The sequence below is a fragment of the Triturus cristatus genome, chromosome 4_1, assembly GCF_964204655.1.
Source record: "Triturus cristatus chromosome 4_1, aTriCri1.1, whole genome shotgun sequence".
NCBI lineage: Eukaryota > Metazoa > Chordata > Amphibia > Caudata > Salamandridae > Triturus > Triturus cristatus.
In genome coordinates this window covers 1029668339-1029689268 of record NC_140585.1, presented here as the reverse complement: position 1 = coordinate 1029689268, position 20930 = coordinate 1029668339, and positions in this window count along the sequence as shown.

Here is a 20930-nt window from a genome sequence, read left to right as displayed (position 1 = left end):
AGAGATCATTGCAGACTATCCCAAGGCACTGAAACTACTAATACAGAATTTAAACACTAATTTGACAGGCTTGAACAGTCTGACAAACTGGTACATTGGCACAAAATTATGTGGAAAGCTTAAAAGACTATGGGCCACATGCATCAAGGTAATGAATTGCAAATCCTAAATAGCGATTTTTAAGAAATCGCTATTTGGGAACCGCACTTACTTATGCATGTAGGAATCGCAAACAAATTGTGATTCCTACATATTCCTTGATAGTGATTCGCATATTGCCACTTGCTATTAAGGAATGCCTTCCCATTCATTCCTATGGGCCTAGAAGCCCATAGGGATGAATGGGAAGCCATCTGCAATTTGCGAGTACCAACGTACCTTAAAGGGAACTTGGCTGCACCCTCAAATTTGGCATGTGTGCACATGTGGAACCCACATATGCCCTAAGGGCATATGTGTGCACCAAATGGCACTTTTAAAAATACACTTTTGTGCATTTTTCAAAGTTTTTGCAAATTACCATCAACTTGCAGTTGATGGTAATTAGCATTTCCTAAATGCGAAGTCACATTTAGGAAAGGCTTGATGCATCCCAGATAGGGAATCGCAATTTGCAATTCCCTGAAAGCATTCGCAATTTAGGTAATCGCAAAATTTGCAATTACCTTTATTGCGAATGTGTTTTGGGTTGATGCATCCCAATTGCCTAAGTACCAGTCGCAAAGGGGCCGATTCTGTGAATCACTCAATTTGCCGTCCTCGGCTGGCCGTACTGTTAGTGACTTCCATATCAATAATACATAAAATTGCCAATAGGTTGCATTCAATTACCTGAGGATTATAAATAAAAAGTAATCAAATTGTCCTCTGTAAGTAATTGGGTTGCTGATGGTAGGAGAAAACCCTACTCATATAATAACCACAGTCCTTGTCATAAGTTACTTAAACTAACCTGTGCCTAACCCTCTGGTAGCACAACACAAATATTGCCAGGCTTAACTTAGAGGCACTGTGGTAAGTATTTATGTAGCACTCAAACAGTAATAAAGTGAAAACACAACACTAGAAAAATCCCAAACCAATTAAAAAAACTTTAATGAATAAATGGCACAAAACAAATGAACTCTAATCAGTAGAACCACAGTTATGAGTTTTTTAAGATCTAAGTAAAAAAAATAGTGTGTTAAAGGCCAAAGTGTCAACAGGGGGCATCTGGTAGCATGAGACGGGGCAAAGTCAAAAGTTAGGGCTGATCGCGATGGAACGCAGTTCAGCTACATGATGTGGATTGGCCCATGTCTTAGCCTTCCTTTCGACTTAGGAGAATTTCTGAAGAAAAGTTCCTGAGATCCAGCATTAAGGCTTAAGTGTCAAATATGCTGCAGTTGGGGGTGATAGAACCCCCCCAGTCCTGTGATTCTGGTTCCAAAAGGTTCTGTGTGGATAAGAGAGGGATACATTCTGTGACAAATTCTGATGCTCATCCCATCCCTAGAGCAGATGAGCTCATTGATGGGTTATGTGCTGCCCTGCAATTTGGCTCCTTCGATCTACCTCAGGACACATGCAGATCACCCTAACAGTGGGAGCAAAGGGGAGGTCAGCTTTCTCCACTCCAGCGGGCCACTACCAGTTTTGGACGATCCCCTTACGATTAAAGAGTGCCCATCTCACTTTTCAGAGGCTAGTTTACCATGTCATGACTGGTATGGAGCCCTTATATGCTACCTTTCTGGATGACATTGCGGTCTTCAGGAGCAGTTGAAAGGATCACCTTCAGGAAGTGCTTCACGCTCTGCAACAGGCAGGCCTTACTATCAAGGCAAGTAAGTGCCAAGATTCAGACGTGGTTTGGACAGAGGCATGCCAAACCACATTTGACTCCTTTAAGCAGGCCATGTGCACAGCTCCAATGCTCAGGGCCCCTGACTTCTCCAAGGAGTTTATTAATCAGGCAAATGCCTCAGAGCATGGCCTAGGGGCAGTGCTAGCCCAACTTAATGAGGAGGGCCTAGACCAACCTGTAGCCTTCATCTCTAGGAGGTTACTCCCCAGGGAACAGAGGTGGAGGGCTATTGAGAGAGAAGCTTTTTCTGTGGGCTGGGCATTGAAGAAGTTGAGGCCAAACCTGTTTGGTACTCACTTCGAAATTCAGACGGACCTCTCAGGTGGCTGTTGAAGTGGTCCATTTCCCTACATGGGCATGGACTTCTAGATAGAACACACACCAGGAGTAGACCCCGCCAAAGATGACGGTATGTCCAGGTTTTTCCATCTTAGTGATCAGACCTCCCTAGAGACTGGGTAGATCTTCCCACTTTCATGTGGGAGACACACATGTTAGACCTGTCATTCTCAGGGTGGCCTTTACCCCACTGTTTTGTCCTTTGCCTCCCATTTTTGCTGATTCTTTTTGATGGCCTTAGGCCTCTGAGTCCTTTACTACTGCTAACCAGTGGCAAAGTGCATTTGCTTCTCTCCTTGACTTGATGTCATTGGTGTATACCTGATTGTCATGTTTGTTGCACTGGGTAGTCCCTTGTAAAGTGGTATATCATATACCCAAGGCCTGTACTTCAAATGCTACCAGTGTGCTACAGCACTGATTGCAGCACCCAGAGAAGTATCATTTAAAGCCAGTCTCAGGCCTGCCACAGCAGTGTCTGTGTATCCAGTTGACTGCCACTTCTACATGACATACAAAACTACTTGCCACTCCTTAAACTCCCCTTTTATTACAAATAAGTTATTCCTAATGTAGGCTTGAAGTAACCCTAAGGGGATGGTGCCATGTAAGTAAAAGGTAGGACACGTACCTGTATGGTTTGCATGTCTAGACAGTGACAAACATCCTATTTCATTTTTTACTACTGTGTGGCCGACCCCTCTCATAGGCTGGAATTGGGAATTCCATAATATACTTTAAAGTTGTAATTCCTTAACAGCGAGGAGAAGCTTTTTTATGTTTGATATGTTTGGAATGGTAGATCCTTCTTACTGTGGAAGATGGATTTAACATTATTGTTTTAGAAATGCAACTTTTATTTATCTGGACTTACTGTTCTTTCTGCCTGACAGTGTGTCTCTAATACACATCTGAGCTGACTGACAGCAACACTTTATGCATTCCCTCTAGACAGCCACAAACACATGAAGGGGTGGGTGTGACAGAGGACTCATCTGCACTCTGATAGCCTTCCTGGGCAGGAAGGGGGAGAAATGGCTCAACATTACATCTGAATAGGCTATATCATATCCTCACACAAAGCACTGATGTACCCCCAGGGTTAGCCTGGCAGAAAGGACTGGGTGGAAAGGGATCCTTGTGCACTTCAGAGAGTTCCTTTGAAGTTATCCCCTACATCAAAGGCGCTTTTGGGTATAAGCACTTGGTCTCTGACCCTTAGGTTCAGACACTTCCGGATCTTGAACTGAACCTCTGTCAAAGGGAATGCTTTGCTGCTTAAAGGAGTTAAGTGGATGGCTTTTCTGGAAGGAATGCTTTTCTGCTTGTTTCCTGCTGCTCCTTAACTTTGTTGGAAAAAAGCTGGGTTCTGCCTTCCCTCCAAGTGATCTCCAAGGGCTTGCCTCCTGTTCTTCTGAAGTCTCAGGGACACAAAAGACTTCCAGGTCATCATCTATAGCTCCTGGGCCTGTTTTCAGCAAGATCCTGACCCCCAAGATGTACCTCTGCAGTCGTGGGACTTGGAAGTGTGTTTTGAGCCCCTCAGATCAAGCTTTTGGGCTCTTCACGACCTCATACAGGACCCTTTGCTTTAGAACTGCACAGCTTGCTCGAAGGACCAGCATAAGCCGCCACAGCATTGTCCCCTCAAACAACAAGCATCACCAACCATGACCACGAGGCCCTTCTGCCATCCACAATGCCTGGGAAGCACTTAGTGCACAAAGGGTCATCGCTAGCAATGCTCTATTGCTCCCAGTGATATCTCCCATGCACATGGGCCTCCTGACTCAGCTTGAGAATGTTAAACTTCAGGGGGCCTGTTTGGAACTGTATTTGACCCCTGCTCTACCATGGTCATCTTGACCGTTGGGTTTACCCCGGTCTATGGAGACCTAAAGTAACCTTTTTTGCACTATTGACTTCTAAGAACTGTTTTGGTTTATTCTTTAAATATTCATATATTAACTTCTATTGATTGCATTTTTGTCTTTTTGGTCTCATTTTGCTCAGGTAACTATTCGCTATTTTTTCAAACCTGTTTGGAGTCTATTGTGGTGTATACCTTACACATTGATTTTGTAGACAAGCCTGACTGCTCTGTGCCAAGCTACCAGAAGGTGAGCACAGGTTTTCTCATTGCACATCTAGCTTACCCTGGCTAGAGTAGTGGGTCCAGCTTGCCCGGGTGCATACCTCAGCCAACCAGAAATACCATTTCTACCAGTTATTAATTGTTAATTGAATCTTATTTAATTCTTTAATCCTTTCTTCATTTCATCCCACACCTTATTTCTCCCATACTATGTTTTATTTACCTTATAAATATGCAGGAATGTACATTCTCAGAGGTAGTTTGATCCTCACTTATCATTTAAACAATTTCCTATCAAAAACATTAGATGTGTAATGAATGTTTCAATTCATCAATCAATCAATCAGGGAATTGTATGCGTGCTACTCACCCGTGAGGGTCTCAAGGCGCTGATGGGGGGGTCCGAAGATCTGTTTAGCTGAAGAACCAGGTCTTGAGGGTCTTCCTGAAGGTGTTCAGGGAGGGGGAGCGTCTGATGTCTGCCGGTAGCTCATTCCAGGTCTTGGTTGCAATGTGAGAGAAGGCTCTTCCACCTGCTCTGGCTCTGTGGAAGCGTGGGGTTTCGGCGAGTGCGAGGTTGGAAGTTCGGAGGTTTATTTTGGGTACGTGGAAGTTGATTCTGTCGTTGAGGTATTTGGGTCCGTTGTTGTGTAGGCATTTGTAGGAGTGAGTGTGGATTTTGAGAGTGACTCTTTTCTCCACGGTGAGCCAGTGGAGACTTTGTAGGTGTTGACTGATGTATTTGTGTTGGGGAAAAACGAGGACGAGTCTGGCGGCGGTGTTCTGTATTGTCTGGACTTTGCGGAGTAGGGACTTGTTGATGCCGTCATAGAGTGCGTTTCCATAGTCCAGTCTGCTGGTAATGAGTGCGTGGGTGACTGTCTTCCTTGACCCAGGGGGGATCCACTTAAAGGTCTTGCAGAGGAATGCGTAGGGTGTTGAAGCAGCTTGAGGTGACGGTGTTGACCTGTCGGTTCATGGTGAGTGATGAGTCGAGTACGAGGTTCTTGGCGTGGTCTGAGGTGGTAGGTGGGCTTCCAAGGCCGGCGGCCACCAGCTGCTGTCCCATGCAGAAGGGGTAGTACAGAGGACGAGGACTTCTGTCTTCTCGGCGTTGAGCTTCAGGCAGCTGTTGGTCATCCAGACTGCGACGTCTTGCATTCCTTTCTGGAAGTTGAGTTTGGAAGTGGTTTCATAATGTTCCTTTTTAACAGTAAGCTACAAGCTATTGGTCAACATGTTGCATTATTAGATCAGTGTGTACTTTGCATGTGAATAACTAGATTTGACAATGGTGAACTCACTGCCATCCTAAGCCTGCATTCTCTTTTCTTTATTGTCAATCAATCAATCAATCAATTCAATTCTTTATTCAGATAAATACATATCTATAAAAGCACAAATTACATGTCACCACATAAAATAAGCAATTGCATCATAATAAAATATGTAAAGTCAAGTAAGTTAAAACATTATTCAAAAAGTGCACATGATTTTACGGGCTCGCACAGCAATTTTCAGAAAGGCACCTACTCGAAAGACCAATTCATCATCTTCCAAAAAAAGGATGGATCTGTATGCGGTTTCAAGGTAAATAGGTGAATTGGTTTTAACCCCTTGGATGCTCATGACGGAGCGGTTCCGTCATGAGCATCAGTTGGGCTGTGCTCATGACGGAACCGCTCCGTCATGAGGACAGCCCCTGGGGGAAGCGCTGGCGCTCCCCCCCTGGGGCATCGATCGTGCCCCCACAGACGGGGATGGCAGCGGAAGAGTTTCCGCTGCCACCCCCGAGCCTCCCCACGCTTCCTGGTGACGTCAGCGCGCACAGCGCACGCAGGCGTCATCAGGAAGTGCTCGGACGCCTGGAAGCCATTTGCTTCCAGGCGTCCATAGAGGCAGGGTGAGTGTTGGTTGTTTGCTCCGGTGGGGCGGCGGGGGCCTTTTAGAGTGTATTGAGGCATCGGGGGAGAGGAAAGAGTATTTCCTCTCCCCTGATGTCTCAATACAGGGCATTCCTGCTCCACGATCGCGCACAGCGTCGCGATCGTGGAGCAGGGATGCCCCACTAGACACCAGGGATGTGTGTTTTTTTTATTTTGGAAGCGACCCCTTGGGTAAGGGTCGCTCGTGTGGCCATATATTATTTGAAGACTTTTCTGCCCCCTCTGGGGGCAGATCGGTGTTTTTTTTTTGCCGTTTCTACTCCCAGGGGGGGCAGAAAAGCCCACTAGACACCAGGGATCTAATTATTATTGTAGGAAGCGACCCCTTGGGCAAGGGTCGCTTCCTTGGGCCCACAAATTTTTGGAAGACTTTTCTGCTCTGGGGGCAGATCGGTGTCATTTTTTTGCCGTTTCTGCTCCCAGGGGGGCAGAAAAGCCCACTAGACACCAGGGATCTAATTATTATTGTAGGAAGCGACCCCTTGGGCAAGGGTCGCTTCCTTTGGCCCACAAATTTTTTGAAGACTTTTCTGCCCCCTCTGGGGGCAGGTCGGTGTCATTTTTTTGCAGTTTCTGCTCCCAGGGGGGGCAGGAAAGCCCACTAGACACCAGGGATCTAATTATTATTGTAGGAAGCGACCCCTTGGGCAAGGGTCGCTTCCTTGGGCCCCTAATTTATTTGTAGACTTTTCTGCCCCCTCTGGGGGCAGACTGGTTTTATTTTTTCGCCGTTTCTGCTCCCAGGGGGGGGCAGAAAAGCCCACTAGACACCAGGGAATTAGTTCAAATAAAAATAGAAGTGACCCCTCGCTTCCAGGGTGCAATTTGTTTTCTGCCCCACCTGGCACACAACCCGATTGACCATTTGGGTAGTGACATAGCATGTTATAATGTTTATTGTTATATTTTTTGTGAATTCCAATTGTAATGTTTTTTTTTGTTTACTTTTTTGTTCTAGGTGAAGGCTTTTCTTCTTTTCACGTTACCGTTTTGTGACTGGTGGTTCTGCTGTTTGTGTAGTTTGGTAAGAGACTTATTTTTGTACAATGTAAATGTGTTTGATTTCTCTGCCTGTTTTTTTTTTTGCAAATGGTGTAATAATAGCAGCATGTTTGGTTTTTGAGTGTCAAAAACTTTTTGCATTGGTGCTCGATGTGTATTTTGTTGTGTTGTGAGTAATTTGTTTTTTTTTTCTTCTTTCTAGTTTGATATCGTTGGTTTTTGCTGTGTCACTGCAGAGTTTGTTTCTGGTGAGTGCAGCTGTCTCTTGTATTTGGATTGTATAGTTTTTGAGTACATTGATCTTTGTGATAAAGGTACACATTTCTTTACTTACTTGGTTTGCACATTGTTGGTTGTTGTTGACTTGTTTGTGCAGTCTTCTATCTTAGTAAGTATAATGGCTAGCCGCAGGATTACTGCTCAGCAGGTTGTTGGTTTGCTGTTTGAGTCTTCCTCTGACCATGGTTCAGAGACTGACTCTGCATCTGAGGGAGAGGAGGCAGGGGACGATTCTGGCAGTGAGTTTTCTCTCCGTATGGGGTCATCGGATGATGAAGATACTCTTAGTGCGGATGAAGTGCCTGTGTTAGAGGAGGAGACTGATGTGCCGATAGTGCGGCAAGAGGCATCTGGGCTGCAGCCTGCGGCTGCAAGGCTTCCCGTTGGTGTAGTGTGGCAAGAGGCTTCTGGGCTGCAGCCGCAGGCTGCAAGGCTTCCCGTTGGTGTAGTGCGGCTGCAAGGCTTCTGGGCTGCAGCCTGCGGCTGCAAGGCTTCCCGTTGGTGTAGTGCGACAAGAGGCATCTGGGCTGCAGGCTGGGGCTGCAAGGCTTCCCGTTGAAAGTGATGACCTCTGGGTTGCCCCTGGCATGGTGCAGCCGGCATTGCCAGAGTTTACTGGTGTTCCAGGGTCTAGAGTGAATACTGAAAACTTTTTGCCGGTAAAATTTTTTCAGTTGTTTATGGACGATGTGTTTTTGGCAGAGATTGTTGAGCAGACTAATTTGTATGCCGAACAGTTTTTGAGGGACAACAGTGCCAGTCTTAAGACACACTCTAGAGCTACCCGGTGGACTCCCACAAATGTTGAAGAGATGAAGAAGTTCTTGGGTTTAACTTTTTTGATGGGCTTGCTAAGGAAGCCCTCAATGTCTTCATATTGGTCTAGCAGTCCCTTGATGGCAACGTCTATTTTTCTGGCAGTCATGAGTCGTGACAGGTATTTGCTTCTGCTTCGGATGATGCACTTTGTTGATAATGGTTTAGCGTTGCCACGAGATCACCCTGATTGTGACCGTCTTTTTAAGATTAGGCCTGTCCTTGATCACTTTGTTGATCGATTTTCTGAGATTTATGCCCCTGGTAGAGAAATTGCAGTGGATGAGTCTTTGGTGTTGTTCAAGGGCCGCTTGGTTTTTAGGCAATACATTCCTAGTAGGAGGGCACGCTATGGAATAAAGCTGTATATGCTGTGTGACAGTAGGACTGGATATGTCTCTAATTTCAGGGTGTACACCGGTAAGGAATCTAGGTTTAACCTCCCTGGTTGTCCGTCCACTTTTGGAGTAACTGAGAAAATTGTTTGGGAACTTGGTAGAGGATTTTTTAACAAAGGCCACCATTTATATGTAGATAACTTCTACACTGGTGTGCGGTTGTTCAGGGAATTGGCCAAAGTGGACACTTTTGCTTGTGGCACAATCCGCCCTAACCGTAAAGGTTTCCCGAAAGAACTTGTTTGTCAAAAGCTTGTGCGGGGACAGTGCAGTGCGTTGCGTTGCCAGGAGCTTCTTGATGTGAAGTTTACAGACAGGAGAGATGTCTACATGCTGACTACCATCCATGATGAAAGCACTGCACCTGTGACTGTTTGGGGTCAGGTCGCTGAAGCGCGCAAACCTGTGTGCATTTTAGACTATAATAGGCACATGGGTGGTGTTGACAGAGTAGATCAGAGGTTGGAACCTTACACTGCTCTTCGTAAGGCTTACATTTGGTACAAGAAGTTGGCTATCCATCTTTTCCACTTGGCAATGTTTAATGCTTTTGTTGTGTTCCAGGATTCTTGCCCTTAGTCAAAGATGACTTTTGCTAAGTTTCAGGAGTCTGTAATAGGCAGCCTTGTTGTAGTGGAACAGGCAAGTGTTCCTAGAGTTGGAGTGGTGGAGGATGTTGCTAGATTGAAAGAACGCCACTTTCCAGATCACATTCCTCCCACACCCGCAAAAGATTTTCCCAGTAGGAGATGTAGAGTCTGTTGGCGAAGAGGTTTGCGGAAGGAGAGTCGTATGTACTGCCCCGACTGTCCCTCTCATCCTGCACTGTGTCTCCCTGGTTGTTTCAGAGCGTATCACACGCGTAAAAATTTTTGGGAACATTCATGAGTGGTAAAGTGAACTGCCTGGTCTGTATTCTTTGGAAAATATGATTCTGTTTCAAGGTTGGTGTTAGTGCAATGTATTTAGTTGCTGATTTTCTGTTAGAAGATTTGTATCTATTTGCAATTTGTTTGTGTTTTTATTTTTTTCTAAAAAAATCCTAAATGTGATGGCGGTGTGTGTAGGCTTGCGCTTGGCTGTTGGTGTGTGTGGACTGGCACTTGGTTAGTGGTGTGCGTGGAATGGTGCTTGGCTGGCGGTGTGCATGGACTGGCGGTGTGCATGGACTGGTGGTGTGCGTGGACTGGTGCGTGGCTGGTGGTGTGCGTGGAATGGTGCTTGGCTGGCGGTGTGCGTGGAATGGTGCTTGGCTGGCGGTGTGCGTGGACTGGTACTTGGCTGGCGGTGTGCGTGGACTGGTGGTGTGTGCGGACTGGTGTTTGGCTGGTGGTGTCCGTGGACTGGAGCTTGGCTGGTGGTGTGCGTGGACTGGAGCTTGGCTGGCGGTGTGCGTGGAATGGTGCTTGGCTGGCGGTGTGCGTGGACTGGCGGTGTGCATGGACTGGCGGTGTGCGTGGACTGGTGCGTGGCTGGTGGTGTGCGTGGAATGGTGCTTGGCTGGCGGTGTGCGTGGAATGGTGCTTGGCTGGCGGTGTGCGTGGACTGGTACTTGGCTGGCGGTGTGCGTGGACTGGTGGTGTGTGCGGACTGGTGATGGTCTGGTGGTGTCCGTGGACTGGAGCTTGGCTGGTGGTGTGCGTGGACTGGAGCTTGGCTGGCGGTGTGCGTGGAATGGTGCTTGGCTGGCGGTGTGCGTGGACTGGTACTTGGCTGGCGGTGTGCGTGGACTGGTGGTGTGTGCGGACTGGTGCTTGGCTGGTGGTGTCCGTGGACTGGAGCTTGGCTGGCGGTGTAGGTGGATTGGCGATTGGCTGCCGGTGTGCCTGGACTGGCGATTGGCTGGAGGTGTGCCTGGACTGGTGCTTGGCTAGCGGTGTGCGTGGACTGGTGTTTGGCTAGCGGTGTGTGTGGACTGGTGCTTGGCTGGCTGTGTGTGAGTAGTGACTTTCTGCTGGTCACTACACACACTGCTAGCTGAGTGCCACTCCACGCAATCCATCAGCCTGTGTAGTTGCTGTGTCTGGATTGTGGGCGTGTGAAAGTGATGGGCCCTTGAATGGCACTGTGTGCTGGTGTGAGTTTTGTTATGTGATGGGCCCGCGGCTGGCGGTGTGAATGGTTTTGTATGTCTCACACGTATGAAAGGTGTATGAATGGCCTGTAAAGAGGTTGGTGCCTTGTCGTGGCTTTACAGCTCACGAGCTGTGAGTCAATGGTTCAGTTTCTCGCCCTTTCAATTATTACCAGTGCATTTCATGTTTTGTGAAATCACTTGCTAATACAATTTTATCTACTGAACCATCACTCACCCTCGTGCCAAATCCAACCAGTATGTGTGTGTGCTTGCGGATTAGATGGCTGTGCAGTAATATTTGTCTTTCTGAAGCAGGGTGTTCCATGTCCCTTTTTGGTGAATTTTGTACTGTGTTGCTTTTGTACCTGGTGGTGCGAATGGTCTTGTTTGTATCACGTATGAAAGGTGTGTGAATGGCCTGTAAAGTGGTTGGTGCCTTGACGTGGCTTTACAGCTCACTAGCTGCGAGTCATTGGTTTGGCTTTTTGTGAATTTAATTATTGACAGTGCATTTCATTTTTGTGAAATCTCTTTTAATAAAATTTAATACACTGAACCATGACTCGCCCTCGTGCCAAATCCAACCAGTATGTGTGTGTGTTTGAGGAATAGATGGTTGTGCAGGAATCTTTGTCTTTAGTTTCTCTGCCAAGGTACACTTTCCATGCAAGAATAACCCACCAACTGTAGATATTGTCGAAAACCCTTGGGAGTTCATGGTGATGTCTCTCTAGTGAATTGAAAAATATTTTTTATCCCCATTGTCCTGTAAACCTCAAACTGTCTGCCACATTTTCTTTGCAATATTGTTCCAAAATTCTCACGCTGTAGTAACAATAGTTAATCTGGTTTTGCAAGGGGGTTACTTTGGTTTTTTGCCCGGTGCTCGGCGGCCATCTAGGGAAACCTACCAAACCCACACATTTCTGAAAACTAGACACCCGGCGGCTTCCAGGGAGGTATGGCTTGCGTGGATCCCCCAAAGTTTCCTTACCCAGAATCCCCTGCTAACCTCAATTTTTGCTGAAAAAATCACTTTTTTCACACATTTTGGGGTGGGAAAGTTGTGGCATCACCGGGCTCACACAAATTTACCACCACCCAGCGTTCCCCCAGGTCTCCCAGTAAAAATGGTGCCTCACTTGAGTGGGAGGCCCAAGTACCCGCGGCAGGCAAGGGCCCAAAACGTAGTGAGGCGACATCAAAATGGCCTATCGCTAAACCACCTGGTTTTGCAAGGGGGGTCACTTTGGTTTCTGGCCCGGTGCTCGGTGGCCATCTAGGGAAACCTACCAAACCCATGCATTTTTGAAAACTAGACACCCGGCGGCTTCCAGAGAGGTATGGCTTGCGTGGATCCCCCAACGTTTCCTTACCCAGAATCCCCTGCTAACCTCAATTTTTGCTCAAAAAATCACTTTTTTCACACATTTTGGGGTGGGAAAGTTGTGGCATCACCGGGCTCACACAAATTTACCACCACCCAGCGTTCCCCCAGGTCTCCCGGTAAAAATGGTGCCTCACTTGTGTGGGAGGCCCAAGTACCCGCGGCAGGCAAGGGCCCAAAACGTAGTGAGGCGACATCAAAATGGCCTATCGCAAAACCACCTGGTTTTGCAAGGGGGGTCACTTTGGTTTTTGGCCCGGTGCTCGGCGGTCATCTAGGGAAACCTACCAAACCCACGCATTTCTGAAAACTAGACACCCGGCGGCTTCCAGGGAGGTATGGCTTGCGTGGATCCCCCAACGTTTCCTTACCCAGAATCCCCTGCAAACCTCAATTTTTGCTCAAAAAATCACTTTTTTCACACATTTTGGGGTGGGAAAGTAGTGGCATCACCGGGCTCACACAAATTTACCACCACCCAGCATTCCCCCAGGTCTCCAGGTAAAAATGGTGCCTCACTTGTGTGGGAGGCCCAAGTACCCGCGGCAGGCAAGGGCCCAAAACGTAGTGAGGCGACATCAAAATGGCCTATCGCAAAACCACCTGGTTTTGCAAGGGGGGTCACTTTGGTTCTTGGCCCGGTGCTCGGCGGCCATCTAGGGAAACCTACCAAACCCACGCATTTCTGAAAACTAGACACCCGGCGGCTTCCAGGGAGGTATGGCTTGCGTGGATCCCTTAAAGTTTCCTTACCCAGAATCCCCTGCAAACCTCAATTTTTGCTGAAAAAATCACTTTTTTCACACATTTTGGGGTGGGAAAGTAGTGGCATCACCGGGCTCACACAAATTTACCACCACCCAGCGTTCCCCCAGGTCTCCCGGTAAAAATGGTGCCTCACTTGTGTGGGAGGCCTAAGTACCCGCGGCAGGCAAGGGCCCAAAACGTAGTGAGGCGACATCAAAATGGCCTATCGCTAAACCACCTGGTTTTGCAAGGGGGGGTCACTTTGGTTTTTGGCCCGGTGCTCGGCGGCCATCTAGGGAAACCTACCAGACCCGCGCATTTCTGAAAACTAGACACCCGGCGGCTTCCAAGGAGGTATGGCTTGTGTGTATCCCCCTACGTTTCCTTACCCAGAATCCCCTGCAAACCTTAATTTTTGCGCAAAAAATCACTTTTTTCACACATTTTGGGGTGGGAAAGTAGTGGCATCACTGGGCTCACACAAAATTACCACCACCCAGCGTTCCCACAGGTCTCCCGATAAAAATGGTGCCTCACTTGTGTGGGAGGCCCAAGGACCCGCGGCAGGCAAGGGCCCAAAACGTAGTGAGACGACATTAAAATGGCCTATAGCTAAACCACCTGGTTTTGCAAGGGGGGTCACTTTGGTTTTTGGCCCGGTGCTCGGCGGCCATCTAGGGAAACCTACCAAACCCACACATTTCTGAAAACTAGACACCGGGTGGCTTCCAGGGAGGTATGGCTTGCGTGGATCCCCCAACGTTTCCTTACACAGAATCCCCTGCAAACCTCAATTTTTGCTCAAAAAATCACTTTTTTCACAAATTTTGGGGTGGGAAAGTAGTGGCATCACCGGGCTCACACAAATTTACCACCCCCCAGCGTTCCCCCAGGTCTCCCGGTAAAAATGGTGCCTCACTTGTGTGGGAGGCCCAAGTACCCGCGGCAGGCAAGGGCCCAAAACGTAGTGAGGCGACATCAAAATGGCCTATCGCAAAACCACCTGGTTTTGCAAGGGGGGTCACTTTGGTTTTTGGCCCGGTGCTCGGCGGCCATCTAGGGAAACCTACCAAACCCACATATTTCTGAAAACTAGACACCCGGCGGCTTCCAGGGAGGTATGGCTTGCATGGATCCCCCAACGTTTCCTTACCCAGAATCCCCTGCAAACCTCAATTTTTGCTCAAAATATCACTTTTTTCACACATTTTGGGGTGGGAAAGTAGTGGCATCACCGGGCTCACACAAATTTACCACCACCCAGCGTTCCCCCAGGTCTCCCGGTAAAAATGGTGCCTCACTTGTGTGGGAGGCCCAAGTACCCGCGGCAGGCAAGGGCCCAAAACGTAGTGAGGCGACATCAAAATGGCCTATCGCAAAACCACCTGGTTTTGCAAGGGGGGTCACTTTGGTTTTTGGTCCGGTGCTCGGCGGCCATCTAGGGAAACCTACCAAACCCACGCATTTCTGAAAACTAGACACCCGGCGGCTTCCAGGGAGGTATGGCTTGCATGGATCCCCCAACGTTTCCTTACCCAGAATCCCCTGCAAACCTCAATTTTTGCTCAAAAAGTCACTTTTTTCACACATTTTGGGGTGGGAAAGTTGTGGCATCACCGGGCTCACACAAATTTACCACCACCCAGCGTTCCCCAAGGTCTCCCGGTAAAAATGGTGCCTCATTTGTGTGGGAGGCCCAAGTACCCGCGGCAGGCAAGGGCCCAAAACGTAGTGAGGCGACATCAAAATGGCCTATCGCAAAACCACCTGGTTTTGCAAGGGGGGTCACTTTGGTTTTTGGCCCGGTGCTCGGCGGCCATCTAGGGAAACCTACCAAACCCACGCATTTCTGAAAACTAGACACCCGGCGGCTTCCAGGGAGGTATGGCTTGCGTGGATCCCCCAACGATTCCTTATCCAGAATCCCCTGCAAACCTCAATTTTTGCTCAAAAAAATCACTTTTTTCACACATTTTGGGGTGGGAAAGTTGTGGCATCACCGGGCTCACACAAATTTACCACCACCCAGCGTTCCCCCAGGTCTCCCGGTAAAAATGGTGTCTAGTTTTCAGAAATGCGTGGGTTTGGTAGGTTTCCCTAGATGGCCGCCGCGCACCGGGCCAAAAACCAAAGTGACCCCCCTTGCAAAACCAGGTGGTTTTGCGATAGGCCATTTTGATGTCGCCTCACTACGTTTTGGGCCCTTGCCTGCCGCGGGTACTTGGGCCTCCCACACAAGTGAGGCACCATTTTTACTGGGAGACCTGGGGGAACGCTGGGTGGTGGTAAATTTGTGTGAGCCCGGTGATGCCACTACTTTCCCACCCCAAAATGTGTGAAAAAAGTGATTTTTTCAGCAAAAATTGAGGTTTGCAGGGAATTCTGGGTAAGGAAACGTTGGGGGATCCACGCAAGCGGCCGGGTGTCTAGTTTTCAGAAATGCGTGGGTTTGCTAGGTTTCCCTAGATGCCGGCAGGGCTAGGGTTCAAAATCTACAGCTAGACACTTTGCCAAAAAAAGGGTCATTTTTCACTGCAAAACCACGTTGCGTTTTGCGCCGTTTCCTGTCGCGGGCACTAGGCCGACCCGCACAAGTGAGGTACCATTTTTCTCGTAGGACTTTGGGGAACGCGGGGTGGGTGGAAATTTGTGGATCCACGCAGATTCCAGAACTTTCCATCACAGAAATGTGGGGAAAATGTGTTTTTTTTTGTCAATTTTTTACGTTTGCAAGGGATTCTGGGTAACAGACCATGGTGGGAGGCAGTCAAGTCACCCCATCCTGGATTCCCCTGGGTGTCTAGTTTTCAAAAATGTATAGGTTTGCTAGGTTTCCCTAGGTGCCGGCAGGGCTAGGGTTCAAAAACTACAGCTAGACTCTTCGCAAATAAAGTGTAAATTTTCAGTGTGTAAATGTGGTGCGTTCACCTTAGGTTTTGAGCCACTTCCTGTCGTGGGCACTATGCCTACCCACACAAGTGAGGTACCATTTTTATCGGGAGACTTAGGGTAGTTCAGATTTGTAAAGCAACTGTTATTACCTATTGATTTTTGATGCATTTCTCCCTTCCAAATGAAAGACATTGTGTAAAAAAAAAGTCATTTTGAAAAATGACCAATAATTGTCATGCAAATATGAGTATTCCCAATTTCGAAAATGTGCAAATATGCACTGTTTCTAAACTCTGTAATTTGTTCCCATTTCAGAAATACATAGGTGTCTTTCATACCAATTTTTCCATGTATACATTTTCCCACAATAATTGCTATATACCCGGAACAAAAAAAAAACATTACAAAATGCTGCTCAGTTTTCTACTCTGGGTTCGTTGGGCTCTTGGTGAACCTACAAGTCCTATATGTCCCCACAACCAGGAAGGTCCACCGGATGTAACGGTACATTGCTTTCAAAGAGATGTCATAATTCGAAGAAGTTACAGGTGAAAATGTTGACTCAAAATGCTGCTTTTTTCAACAAATTTTTAAATATTCCTATATTTACCTGTACGTTTCTATAAAGAAACCTTGATGGATCTACACAAATGACCCCTTGCTGAATTTAGAATTTTGTCTACTTTTCAAAAATGTATAGCTTTCCAGGATCCATTATTGTTTTTGTACCCATTTCTACCGTTAACTGGAAGGAGGTTGAAAGCACAAAACATAGCAAAAATAGGGTATGTCCCAGAAAAATGCCAAAACTGTGTAAAAAATGTTGGTTTTCTAACAAAATTCTGTCATTCCCTAAAAGCTGGAGAAATTGTGATTTCAGCCCCACAAACCCTTTTTTGATACCATTTGCAGAGAAAAACCCAGAAGCTTTCATTTGCAGCCCGTTTTTCCAATTTTTCACAAAAAAAACAAAATTTTGCTGTATTTTGACTCATTTCTGGGAACCCTGTAGGAGAATCCACAAACCCTGGGTACCTTTAGAATCCCCAAGATGTTGGAAGAAAAGGACGCAAATTTGGCATGGATACCTAATGTGGTCAAAAAGTTACAGGGGCCTAAGCGCGCACTACCCCAAATAGCCCAAAAAAGGCTTAGCACAGGAGGGGAAAAGGCCTAGCAGTGAAGGGGTTAAAATAAGATATTTAGAGCCATTTAGCATATTTGTTATAAAAAGTACAGAAAAATAATAAATGTACTATAGATTGTCTGCTCTGGCCATTGCACGGGCATGGCAAGAAATCGAGATTGACATGGAAGCAGAGAGGGAAACAGAGTGAAAAATTAATAGTGCCTGCTCTTAAGTGAAAGATGAGGCCCCTCTCCCACCGGCCAATAGGTTTTGTAAGATAACTAGCCAGCTGGTAAGTGGAGTTCTCAATTGACAAAAAAGCAACTACAGTTGGTATCTTTAACTCCCTGTCTTGTCTTACCTTTCTTTAGTGCGAGTAAAGTTTTGTGCGTACGTCTCTTTAGCTAACAGTGTCTGCCTCATTTGGATTAATATGTTCATAATTAACCCTGCTTAGGCTTGAGCGCGCCTCTGCTACCAATGGGGTGCCGATTCCCTTTTCACATTCAAGGCATTCTCCTATGATCTCCTGTGTAAGGGTTGCTGCTTGATTTTTTAAAATAGCTACCCAAAATAGGGCTGCTCGAGCCTGTATGTAATCTTCGGTGTAATGAAGATTTAATTCACTGTGGCAGACATATTGTGATGTGGAGATTGGGGCACACAAATGTTTCCCGCAAAAACTGTTTTCCTCGCTCTGGATACTACAGCCCCTAAAGATTCCCCAAGCCTCCGCACCATAAGTAGCAATAGAAATGCACTGAAGTTTAAAAAAAGTTAAAATAGCTAAGATGGCCCCTGTCATTCTTGGTTGTCGAAGGCTGAGAACCGAATCAATGGCTTTGGTAAACTTGTTCCTACAGAAGGCCATGTGGTCAGACCAGGAGCCATTAGCAGCAAAAACAGGACCTAAATAGGGAAAAGTGCTAGTGATTTGTAAACTCTGGTTGCCCACAGAGATAGAATTTAAAAGGCGCTTCCTTGGTCTGCAAGCCAAAATAACAGATTTTTTTTAAATTGGTGCATAAATCTAGGGTGGCCATAAAATCTACAAAACCCCATACTAAAAGGCGTAGGGCATTAGGGGTACAACCCATTAAAACTGCATCATCGGCATATAGTAGTGCGGGGAGTATATTACCATTAACTCTGGGGACATCGTTGGTTAACTCAATCAATGTTTCATGCAAGTTGCTAATATGGATGATAAAAAGTAGGGGGGCCAAGACACACCACTGCCTGACTACTCTGCCAACCTTGATGTCATTGGAGACCTCGCCCCTGGTGTTGATCCTAACTCGAGCTCTCAGATCCTTATGAAGGTGTGCTAAAAAGTGTACCAGGGCCTTGTCTAAGCCATAATCTCACAGGATTGACCACAGCCATGACCAATTTACATACTCGAAGGCTGAGATCAAGTCCATAAAGGTCATGTAGATGGGTGACTTCTGTGCAATCATGTATTTCCCTATTAATAAATTAAGGTTAAGGCATTGCACCATCGTGCCTATACTTCTCCTGAAGCCCATTTGACAAGCTTGTAAAATAAAATTGTCTTCAGACCAATTTTTGGTCTTGTTATATAAGACACTCCCTAAAATTTTAAGGTTGTAGTCGATCAGGGAGATTGGTCTATAGCAACTGGGCTGGGAGCGGTCACCCTTTTTAAATACTGGGACAATGGTACTAGTTGACCTTTTACCAGGCAATTGGGCGCAGGTAAAAACATTCAGAAGCAGAGAGGCCCAGATTTTAGGTTTATATTTAATGAGGTAGATTGGTGACCCATCAGGACCAGGGGCCTTATTACCCGGGCTCTGATGTATGTCTTCCTCGACTTCAGACAGGGATATTGCGATCCCTATAGGAATTTGGGGCCCGGGCGGGTCTTCCTCTTGAGAAGTGGCAGTGTAGATCTTTGAGAAATGAGCTTCCCATACCTCCCTAGTGATATTGCAGCTGATTGGTGTTAGTGATAGCCCCATGGATCTCATGTCCTTAACAACAGCCCAAAAAGTTTTTGCATTCCTTATTGTGGCAGCATTAGCAAGGGCAGCCCATCAATCTGATAGTACTTCTACTGATTGGATTTTTGTTGTTTTGGTCTCATTTTGCTCAGGTAAATATTCCCTATATTTTCAAACCTTTTTGTAGTCTTTTTGTGGTGTATACTTTACACATTGATTTTGTAGATACGCCTGACTGCTCTGTGCCAAGCTACCAGAAGGTAAGCACAAGTTATCTTATTGCATATCTAGCTCACCCTGCCTAGAGTAGCGGGTCCAGCTTGGCCTGGGTGCATACCGCAGCCAACCAGGAATCCCATTTCTCCCAGTTATTAATTGTTTATTGAAGCCTATTTAATTCTCATATCCTTTCTTCATTTCATCCCACACCTTTTTTCTCCCATACTATTTTTTTATGTACCTCCTAAATATGCAGGAATGTACATTCTAAGAGGTAGTTTCCTCCTCACTAATCATTTAAACAATTTCCTATCGAAAACATTAGATGTGTCATGAATGTTCCAATTCATAATGCTCATTTTTAACAGTAAGCTACAAGCTATTGTTCAACATGTTGCGTTATTAGATCAATGTGTACTCTGCATGTGAATAACAAGATTTGACAATGGTGCACTCACGGCCATCCTATTCTAAGCTTGCATTCTCTTTTCTTTATTGTTTGTAGAAGGCTTGCATGGGTTATTGTCTATTAAAAAGCTACAACTAAGGTTTTACATTGTACTTGGTCCCATTCAATTTAAAATAAAGAGGATACTTGGTGTAGCTCAGCGACTTTAAAAATGACCCCAATTGGCTGCGTCTGTAACATTATCACCCCAATCTCTGATGTAAAATGTGTAAGTTACAATAAGTGAGTAAATTTGCTAAAGATAGAACCCAGCAGGTAACTCAAAGAGGAGAGAAGAAGCAGGCTGTAGAGAGGGCACATGTCAAAGTAAGAGTTATTATCTCTTTTCTTGACCTGCACATGGTACATCTCCCATGACAAGTGGAACAGGAAGCTGCACCTACAGAACATAAGTGGAAATTCATCAGATGTATAATGAGGCATTTATTCTTTTACGAAATCATTGTGGGGAAGCAGATCTCTCGATATGAATAAAATGCAATGGTCTATCAGTTGATTTGTACCAGAGAAGAAGAGCATATGGAGACAAAGCTGAAAACCAACATTTTTCATTTGAAAGTTTAGCTGAATAGCTCTGCCACTTGTTCCTCCTTTTGTAGATCTGGTTAGCATCGCCCCTGTGCAAACCTTATCAAATAAGGGCCACTGGGCTTCATGACCATCAAGCCTGTAAAACTGGGTACAGTCTCTAATGACTATCCCTGAAAAGTCACTCCTTCAGCCAGTCTTACTGACAAGGAAGTGGTCTGAAGTTCATTTCACTCCAATCCTTTAGGTTACATGTAAAGTGAGTGAAATTGCAAAACACTTTCTACATGAAATCATGTCATTTTCAGGAAAATTAGCCATGTCTGTGGGAGCATTGTATTTTGTTGTTGGGACGGAAATACCCCCACATGGTAAATTAAGGTTTACCGCTGTGGCTCTTTTCTTTAGCTCCAGAACTTCATGCAATACCATTCTACTCTCTGTGAAAGCCGTATTCCATTCTCCATCTTGTGGCATGTCAAACCGGGCAATATCCAAAATGGACCCAGCAATCAGGCTTTCACCACAACATGGAGTCTTGTTATCAGTAAGGCCTCACATAGGTGCACTCGAGACACACACAGGAAGTCAGTGCATGGGTCTAAGTGTCACATATAAGTGGAATTTTGCAGTAGTTTGGCCATTAGATCGCATTCCACCTGAAACTGAAAAAAATGTCTGATCAGTATTATCAATAACATCCTTATGATGCAAGCGCCATTTTATGTCAACAGCTCGGGAAATTGACAATAGTGTTATGTCACTAAAGAGGGCACACCTGATGCTCCCCTCCA